The following is a 10493-nucleotide window of genomic DNA, read 5'->3' on the forward strand; positions in this document are numbered from 1 at the left end:
GAGAAATATTCATCCCCTAAAATAATACAAACTGCATGGGAGGGAGCACCGAGTGATTTGTTGACGAGCAGGTGAGGCAGGTGAGGGGCGGCTCGGCCAGGTGTGATTGGGCCGGCCCGCGGAGGCTCGGCTTTATTACTTCACCATCATTTTTAAAACCAATCAAATTCAACAATAAATGCTGTCGGCGACCTTGCCTTTAATTTATAGGACTTCATATTTTCCGATATAACTTTTCACTCGGATTTTCGGGATCTGTCAAAAATATTCCCGCACCACCCAGGGGCGGCCGCGGCCATGTTTAGGCGCTGTGCATTTTGGAAAACGTAGCCAGTAAGTCTTGTATTGCGCCACTCACTTATTCCCGCCACAACATTTCACTCTGCAGCTTCACCACATTTATGAAGATCCGCCACTTACATTATTACACAGAGGGTATTAAAGTGAACGTCGCCGCCTCAGAGATTAATGAAATACAAAACAAACATTACAAGCGAGCACAGTAAGGGTGAAATGACGCTAATTACTAACACCGAAAAAACTTATTTTAACTCATGTACCTAGAATATCGTAAAGAAACGGAAAATAGCGTTAACCCTTCCATTGATAAACCATATTTCTCTTAATCATCTTTAACTGTTTAGACACATTTTTTACTAGTCTCTTAGTTAGTCTTCTACCCACGAAAATTACAAAATCTTCATCATAATCTGTTTGCATTCTCTGACCATGAAGGATGAGCAAAGCAGTGGAGGGCTCAATGAGGAAGACATCGGTAACTGAGAAAATAATAGCGAAAGCGTTAAGTAAAGTTTGTGAAAAACTCTAAATAAACGTTAAGTAGCGTAAAATGGCGTATGTAGAATTTAAAAGAATTTTCTGTAGTGCTAAACAAACCAAAAGTACCGTAAATATAATAGAGTCTGGCAAATATTGTTAAATAGAGTAAAATAACGTAGAGCGATACTAAACAAACACAAAGTAACGTAAAGTACATTAAACTGATAAGCGGAAGGCTTACCATCACCACCACAGAAAATATAATGTTTCTTTAACTCTAAACAAACATGAAATTATATAAATTACCTTCAATAGAAAATAACGTTTAGTAGAAGAGACGTGACGCTCCAGATTAAATTTTACATTAGGCCGCCAGTATTGCCGAAATTCATGAAGGAACGGTTGATTAACTAAAATAAACCTTCTGTGCTAAATAAACACAGAGCGATGTGTAAAGTATCACGAGTTTATGTGAAGCTGTAACGCTGACAGTTAACATAAGCAAGCAACAGTAAGAATAAACAAGAAGCAAGAGAAGCAAGAACCTTCCACGCTAAACACACGCAAAGAAACAAACATACAAAGCCTTACTAAGAGTTAATATCAAGTTATAACGGGAACCAAACTGGACCTTTATTCCCTCCACTCATTACCTGCAAAAAGGGGAAGGAAGGGGTGGTGGGAGAAACCCGGGGACATCAACAGTCTTAGAAAGCGTGTCACTCACCCAATCCTCACCTGCCGTACTCACCCCTGCCCTCCTGACCTGCCCCGCCTACCTGACTCCAGCGGCGGTACCCTTTAATCGTGAGTGTATGAGTGTAAGTATGGGTGTTTAAAGATGTGTGTGTGTGTGTGTGTGTGTGTGGTTGTATCTATGAGTGGGTGGGTGGCTGGGCGTGCATTGGTGTTTGTTTGTTAGTAGTAGTGAGATGTGTGGGTTATTTATGCTGTATGTGGTTTGAAGTAGTTGTTATAGTTGTAATATTACTAAGAGTAGTTATAAAAGTAATAGTAGAAGTGGTGGTGGTAGTGGTAGTAGTAGTAGTAGTAGTAGTAGTAGTAGTAGTAGTAGTAGTGTGAAATTCTTCTGTATTATGTCATCACTTTCCCCTTAACCCTCTACAACTTTTAAACCCTTATTTTTGTAGTAGTTTCTTAAATGGCCTTAAAAACGACAAAATCTACATCATATTCGCTTTCCATTCTGTTGGCCTTCAAACAATTTCTTAGAGCGTTCCAAGTGCGAGTATTAACAAAGGGCAATAAAAGCAGAGAAAGTGTTCAGCAGAGAGTGACGAAGGCATCGGTAAATGAGCAAATACAAAGCAGTGGAAAGCATTAAGTAAAGTTTATGAAAGGTTTCGGTACCGCTGCATAAACGATAAGTAGCCAAAATGTTGTGTATTAGAAGCTTTTTGTACCGCTAAGAAAATATAATCTATCGTATCTTAAAGTGCCAGGAAAATATTGTTGAGTATCGTAAAATACCGTACAGACTCACTAAAACACAAACTAACGTAAATTACTGTAAAATAATAAGCGGAAGCCGTATTATCATCTCCACGACCAAAAAATAATGCTTCGCTAACTCTCAACAAAGATTAAGTACCTTTAAAAGAAAATGAGGTTTAGTAGAAGAGAGGTAACGTTCTCCAGATGTAAATTTTATCTTAGGCCGCGAATGGTCCAGAAGTTCATGAAGAAACGATTGATTAAGTGAAGTAAACTCTCCGTGCTAAATGTACACATAAGAGTGTGTTAAGTAGCATGAGTTTGTGTGAAGTTGTAACGCTAATCACACACACACGCACACCCACACACACATCAATAGTCCCTTCTAGATTAGACTTACCTTTAGGATTAATGTTAAGTATTTCCCCACCCCCTCTGTACATTTTCAGTTTGGTAACTGCCTAAATAATAAACCTTTTATTATTATTATTATTATTATTATTATTATTATTATTATTATTATTATTATTATTATTATTACACACATCCACACACACACACACACACACACACACACATGTTCGAAGGATACTTGGGACTTGTGGGAGAAGGAGGAAGAACAGTCTTTTTTTTTTTTTCTTTATACATAATAAGTACACCCTGTACAGAGAAATGTTCAGATACTTTAGCTTGTTCTCTCCGTTCCTGTACTTGTGATGAGTCTGCTCTCCATCTGCCACAGCTCGTTGCTTCATTGCAGCAGGGAACTGGGTACCTGTGGATGTTTAGCCAACACTTCCGACTATGATGATGTTACGTCTTGTCTCTCAAGGAATCAAGATATTCTATGTTCTGTGTGACGCGGGCAACTCCGCAGACACAACATCTACATTCAGCCACGCTACATTCCTAGTGTTACATTTCACCCATACTTTCATCGCACGGTAATAAGTAAAAGAATAAAAGCATTCCAGTGCCTTGCATTGCCCAGTCACAAAAATTACAGACCACCACGTCCGTGTTGACTGTAAAATCAAATGCTGGAAGCAAATATATACAAATTCATTGTCAAAAAATATATATACTGAATACAATAATATACCGAATAACACATCGACAGTAATGTGAACGCGATCAGGAGAAAATTTACAACACAATAAAGTCGCTTTATGCACAGAGCAGAACGTTCAGGCCAGTGCAGCACATTCCAGTGTAGTTCATGGACATACGTACGCAGGTATAGGAACATACAGTATATAAAAACAACATGTAAAATAAATTCGTTTCATTTATAGGCCAAATACACATATATATATACACATATATAACTACATATAAAATATAAATACACACACACACACACACACACACACACACACACACACACACACACAAGCGCGGGGCCTTCTACGCTAAAAGAGTAAGGAAATATATAAAACATAATGAGCTGAGATTGTGTGGAGATTCAACAGAAAACAAACAAAAACCCTTCAACCAACAGACACACAGCTGAATAAAGTAAGCCAGACCGTCCCACGCAAAGCAAGCATAAAGAAAGATATAAAGCATCACGAACAGGTAATGCCACGCTTCAGTCTCAATCTCCAAACATTCCATTCATTTCAAGGATGGGCGGTGGTGGCGGTGGGATCGCGGTGGCAGCGGGCAATGCGGTGGAATCAACAGTCTTACCCGCGTGTCACTCATCCAATCCTCACTTTGCTGTGCTCACTCCTGCCCGCCTGACCTTCCCCGCCTACCTGACTCCAGCGGCGGTGCTCTTTGATGTGAGTGTATAAGTGTAGGAGTGGGCGTTTAAGAACATAACGAAAGAAAATAAGGGAAGATGAAAGAACCCATCAGGCCTACACGTGGCAGTCCCTGTATGAAACATATCTACCTATTTCCACCTGTCATCCCTATCCATAAATTTGTCTAATCTTTTTTAAAGCTCCCTAATGACTCAGCACTAACAACATGATTGCTGAGTCCGTTCCATCCCTCTACTAGTCTATTTGAGAACTAATTGCTTCCTATCTCTTTCTTGAACCTAAGTTTTTCAAGCTTGAACATTTTATTTCTTGTTCTATCCTGATTATTGATCCTGAGAATTTTGCTTACGTCACCCTTGTTATAACCCTTACACTATTTAAAAACTTCTATCAGGTCCCCTCTTGATCTACGTCTCTAAGGAATCTAATTGAATAGCTTCAGTATCGTTTCACAAAGAATTCCCCTCATCTCTGTATCGTTTCAGTCATTTCCATTAATCATCAGTGTGTTTGTGTGTTTGTATTTATGCGTGGGTGAGTGTGTGCGTGCATCGGTGTGTGTTTGTTTGTACTAATGATGTGTAAGGGTTATTTTTGGTTGTTTGTGGTTGTTGTTGTTGTTGCCGTTGTTGTTGTAATAGTAGTAGTGGTAGTGGTGGTAGTTGTTGTAGTATTTGTAGTAGTTGTGTTAGTAGTAGTAGTAGTAGTAGTAGTAGTAGTAGTGGTAGTATGTGAAGTTCTTCGTACTATTTTATTTTTTCCCTTGATCATCTACATCTCGACATATACTTATTTTGTAATACTGACTCTTAAACTCTTATAGTCATAACATAACCCTTTTGTTCTGTGTGACCATGAAGCAATTTTTAGTGTTCTGAATGTTGACAAAGGAGTATCAAAGCAGTGAAGGGTTCAGTGCACAGCGAAGGCAGACATCGGTAACCAAGCAGACAGCAGGGAGCGCAACATCGAACATCAACATTTCCTTCACTCGCTGCAGCACACAGACCACACTGTTATCAAGGCTCTCAAACAACAGTGTAAAGAACTATAAAGAAAAGTAGAAAATATACATATATGCACGCAATGAAGCTTTATAAACAGGACATGAAGACATATTATTGTTGAGACTACTAGGCAGTTTATTCGTACAGAACTGGGAATTTTAGAATCATTGCACATAAAGAGATTGTCTCCTAGTCTGAACACTATGTCAGTTTTTCCTCTATATATAGCTTAATTACGTGTGTATATGTATATTTTGATACTTTTTTAGCTCTTTACACTGTTTATTATCTTAGATCTTTGATAATGGCACGGTCTATAGGTGTGGTGAAACGTCGCAGTGAAATATAAATGCTGTTTGTTGTTGCATTCGCTGTGTTATTTATCTTGAAGACCCGGTTTCCCAGCAATTAAAGTTTTTGAAAGACTCCAGTACTGCTAAATAAACGTTAAGTGAAGTAAGCTAGAGGAAGTTTACCTTATCATAGTTTTTTTTTTTTTATGCGCTAATGAAATGTAATGTGCCGTATCATAAAGTGTCGGAAAAATTGTAAAGTTGCTTATAATAACATGGAGAGGCACTAAACAAACACAAAAAAAAAAGTAACGTAAATGATAAGCGGAAGGCGAATCACCACCACATGCAAAAATAAAGTTTCGGTGGCTCTAAATAAACATAAAATTGCATAAAGCACATCAAGCAAACAATCCACGCTCAACAAACAAACAGGATTATATAAAGCATCTTGAGTTTATGTGAAGCTTCAACGCTAAGCACTCAGTCACACACACACACACACACACACACACACACACACACACACACATCTAAGTAAGGACAGCAAGAACCTTCCACGCTAAACAAACAAACATACAAAACATCACAAGGAGTTTATATGAAGCTTTAACGGGAAACAAACTGCACCTCTATTCCCTCCACCGGCAAGAAGTGAGGCGGGGTGGCGGCGGGCAACGCGGCGACATCAACAGTCTTAACCCGCGTGTCACTCACCTGATCCTCACCTGCCGTGCTCACTCCTGCCCGCCCGACCTGCCCCGCCTACCTGACTCCCGCAGCGGTGCCATTTGATAGTGAGTGTACGAATAGGTGTGGGAGTTTCAAGATGGCGGTGTTTCTGTGTGTGGGTGTATCTGTGCTACTGCTACAATCGCTACAGCTTCTAAGAGTACCTGCAGCGCTGCTATAAATAATACACGCGAGATGGGACGGAATCGGTGTAACAGAAGATGAACGCAAGGAGATGAATACCCTTAGGTATCATCACAGCATCCTTGAATGATTAGTAAACATATATATATCCACTGTCTTTCCTGCTACTACTACTACAATTACTACTACTACAACTACTACTACTACTACTACTACTACTACTACTACTACTACTGCTACTACTACTACTACTACTACTACTACTACTACTGCTACTACTACTACTACTACTACTACTACTACTACTACTACTACTACTACTACTACCAGTTGATGACACAACGCCGACATGATCTTGAGTCCTCCTCCTCCTCATCCTCCTCCTCTTCTTTTTGGTCTATTCATTCTCTTCCTTTTCCATATGTTGGTGTGTTTCTGGTTTACGTGAGCAACAAGGCAGAGTAAATAAAGTAAAAAGTGAAGTAAGCAGTGTAGGTAACTCTCACGTCCACTCTCAAGTTTATGAAATTATTATATACATTGTTATTTATATTTCCTTCACTTTACTTCCTTCCGAGTGTGTTAATATTGCTGGAAAATCTCTCTCTCTCTCTCTCTCTCTCTCTCTCTCTCTCTCTCTCTCTCTCTCTCTCTCTCTCTCTCTCGGTGTAATTCATCGTATGTGTTTTGATTCAACGTTGGCGCTGTTTCTCGGCGTCCTCTGTGGCAAAGTCTTGGAAGCTGCATCATCAATCTCTCATTTTGCGCTCCATTGCCACCTCAACTCTGGAAAACTCTTGCCGCGGACACGAGGACAAAACCTTCCCTCCGGTTAAATGCGTCGTTGATATGAAGGTGTCCTTTGCTCGTGATGAAATATAAAGCGGGTTTTATTTTGTTTTTATTTTGAGAGTTTTTGTAAAATGTGTCATTCCTTATTTTCAGTCAGTGTGGAAAATATCAGTGAGCGGCTTAGGTTTGTGGGTGTGTGTGTGTGTGTGTGTGTGTCTGTCGCCGTGATGAGAGAATATTGCAGGCGTATAATACTGGTTTTAATGATATTCCTCTTGTTTCTTTTATCATGTTCGCATCTCTTCCCTCATTTGTCACCTTATCTACTCATCTACCTGTGTTTCCATCCACTACCAGTCTATTTTTCTCTTTTTTTCTTTCATTTATCTTGTTATCTCCTGCCGTGTTTGTTTCTATCTACTAGCAAACAATTCTTCTTCCCTGTTTATCATTTGTCTTCTTATCTCCTCGTGTGTGTCTGTTTACATCTACTACCAACCTATTTCGTGTTTGTCTATGTCTTCTTTATCTCCATTCCTATATATTTCCTGTTTTACTCCCTCGTTTTTTATTCCTTATCTTTCCTGTGTCGGCTTCTGCGTCACCTTTTAATTATTTCGCTTCTTACTGGGCTTTTTTTAATCTTTCACTCATTTCATCTCTCTCTCTCTCTCTCTCTCTCTCTCTCTCTCTCTCTCTCTCTCTCTCTCTCTCTCTCTCTCTCTCTCTCTCTCTCTCTCTCTCTCTCTCTCTCTCTCTCTCTCTTGAAAGGATGTATTTGTAGTCTAGCGGTTTATTGAGAGTGAAAATTCCTCTAATATTTACTCATAATCCTTTATTTTTGTGCTACGTTCAAATTACTAATAACAAGACTATTTTTTCCTTCTAATATCCTCTTATAATACTTTTTTTTATTTCTGTTTTCCTGATTTGTTTGTTTCATTTCCTCTCCTGTAAGTTTTTTTTCTTTTTCTTTTTTTTCCATAATGCTGTTTCCTTTTCTCATTGTCCCTTACCTGTGTTTGTTACTTCGCGCTCTTTTTTTTTTAATTGTTACTTCTGTTTTCCTGTATTAATTTACTCTTTCTAATATATTTTGCTTAGATCGTTTCTCTCTGATGATTTCCCTCTTTGTCTCCGCCCTGCGTTGCTGCTTATAGCTAGTCAAGTTTTCTTCCTGATAATTTTCCTCTTTACCTCTGTTCAACGTTGCTCTCTCTGTCAGTAAAGTTTTTTTTCTCACAATTATCCTCTCTATCTCTGTCTTAAGTGTCTTTCTAAGGCTATTAAAAGTTACCTCTTAATAATTTTCCTCTGTATATCAACCATACGTTGCTTCTTATAACTAGTAAATGTATCTTCCTATTCTTTTTTTCCTTTTTATCTCTATTTTACATGTCCCTATGAGGTAGTAAAGGTTTTTCCAGATCATTTCCATCTATCTCTGCCCTACGTTACTTTCTATGGGCAGTAATGGTTTCTTCTGGTATTTTCTCTCCGTATCTTTGCCCTGTGCGTCTCTATAGGGAGGTGAAGGGCGGCAGGGCGGTAGGGCGGTGGTCTCGTCTCCCTCGCAAAACTGACAACGTAATCAGGTCATCTCCAGCGAGGGACAGCTGATGTATGTGCTTAGTTCTGCGACCGTCCCGCTGACAGGACCCACCAGGATGTGTGTGTGTGTGTGTGTGTGTGTGTGTGTGTGTGAGTGGGTGAATGAACGATTTTGAGTTGGAATATTAGTAAAAAAAATATATATGCGACTTTTTCTTTTTCTTAATCTTCTTTTTTTTTAGACAGATTTTTTTTCTTTTTAGAGAGAGAGAGAGAGAGAGAGAGAGAGAGAGAGAGAGAGAGAGAGAGAAAGAGAGAGAGAGAGAGAGAGAGAGAGAGAGAGAGAGAGAGAGAGAGAGAGAGAGAGAGAAAGCTAATGTTTGTTCTCGCCTCGCTTTGTCTCATCTCTCTCTCTCTCTCTCTCTCTCTCTCTCTCTCTCTCTCTCTCTCTCTCTCTCTCTCTCTCTCTCTCTCTCTCTCTCTATCTCTCTCTCAAACACACACACACACACACACACACACACACACACACACACACACTTTTAATATAGCCTCACCCAACAGAGGGGTTTATAATTACACTGGCGTTCTGTATTAGATAACTGGCTATTGATAATGAAGGCTGTACTAATCACCGTTCATTAACCCGTCATGTTATTAGCGAAGGCGTGGAGAGAGAGAGAGAGAGAGAGAGAGAGAGAGAGAGAGAGAGAGAGAGAGAGAGAGAGAGAGAGAGAGAGAACCCTTTTCGTCTCCCACAATAAACACTACCACCATCACTATCACCACCAGTAGCAACCTAAGAGAAATAAATATCTCCTTTTTTTTTCTTTTTTTTTCTTTTAATGCCTCTGATACGGTCGTGACTAGCAAATAAAAGGGAGTAGAAGGGAGAACGAGGAGGAGGAAAAGGGCATCAGTATTCTATTAGGCAACGACACACACACACACACACACACACACACACACACACACACACACACACAGATTGAAAAGCAGACAATCTCATTTTGCATCCTCCCCCTCATCTTTGCGCACCTTGAGGTACAGATGAAGGGGAAGAAGGGACGCTGGGGGCTGCCGGTGAGGGAGCGATGGGGGAGGCGTGGGCAGTACTAGGGTGGAAGTGGATGCTGAAAGGTAAGTTGTATCGCTGAAAAATAATCACCAAACAGGTAGTCTTCCCGTAGTGGTCATGTGGTGTAATTAGTACCTGTAGCAGCTCATACGTTACCTGTGCGCATCGTGGAGGTGTCCTGCCCGGTGGTCCTCTGGGTCTTAATGAAGCAGCTGATAAGGCGGCAGGTGAGCTACGGGAGGCTGGCAAGGGGAGGGTTGGGAAGGCAAGGGTGCAGTGTTTGGTGTTGGTTGCAAGGGTGTTGGTGTGTGGTTGTGTTTAGCTTCACTTCAGCTTCGTTTTAATTTTGGTTTGGTGTGTTTTTGGGTTGGCTTCCTTTTCATTTGGTTTTGCGGTGATTTGGTTTCGTTCTAGCTATGTTTTGATTCCTTTTTTTTTATATTTCGCTTTATATTAGTGTTATTTGGCTTCCTTTTAGCTTCACCTCGATTACTTTTTAATCGTTTAATTTTGGTAAAGTGCGGCTTCATTCTGGCTTTATTTTATCTTTTTTTTTATTTATTTTGGTAAAATTATTGCTTTACGTCAATCTCATCCTTGATTTTTTATTTTTTTTCGTTTTATTCATGTTTTATTTCCAGCTTTATTTTGGTTTCACTCTAACATTACGTTAATTTGAATCCGGCTTCACTCTTTCCTTAATAAACTGTATCACCTTTTGCTCGTTACACTCTGCTAGGCGCTTCGAAGGTCAAAAAATATTTATCGTTATTGTGTTTATTCTTTGTTTTGTAAGACCATGGTGGGTTTTTTTTTGTAATTGCAATTTTAAAAGTGAAATATTTTACTTTAACCTTTTTTTTTTTTGTATGCGTGATTAATTTGCAGG

The sequence above is a fragment of the Scylla paramamosain genome, chromosome 38 (genome assembly GCF_035594125.1).
Source record: "Scylla paramamosain isolate STU-SP2022 chromosome 38, ASM3559412v1, whole genome shotgun sequence".
Taxonomy (NCBI): Eukaryota; Metazoa; Arthropoda; class Malacostraca; order Decapoda; family Portunidae; genus Scylla; species Scylla paramamosain.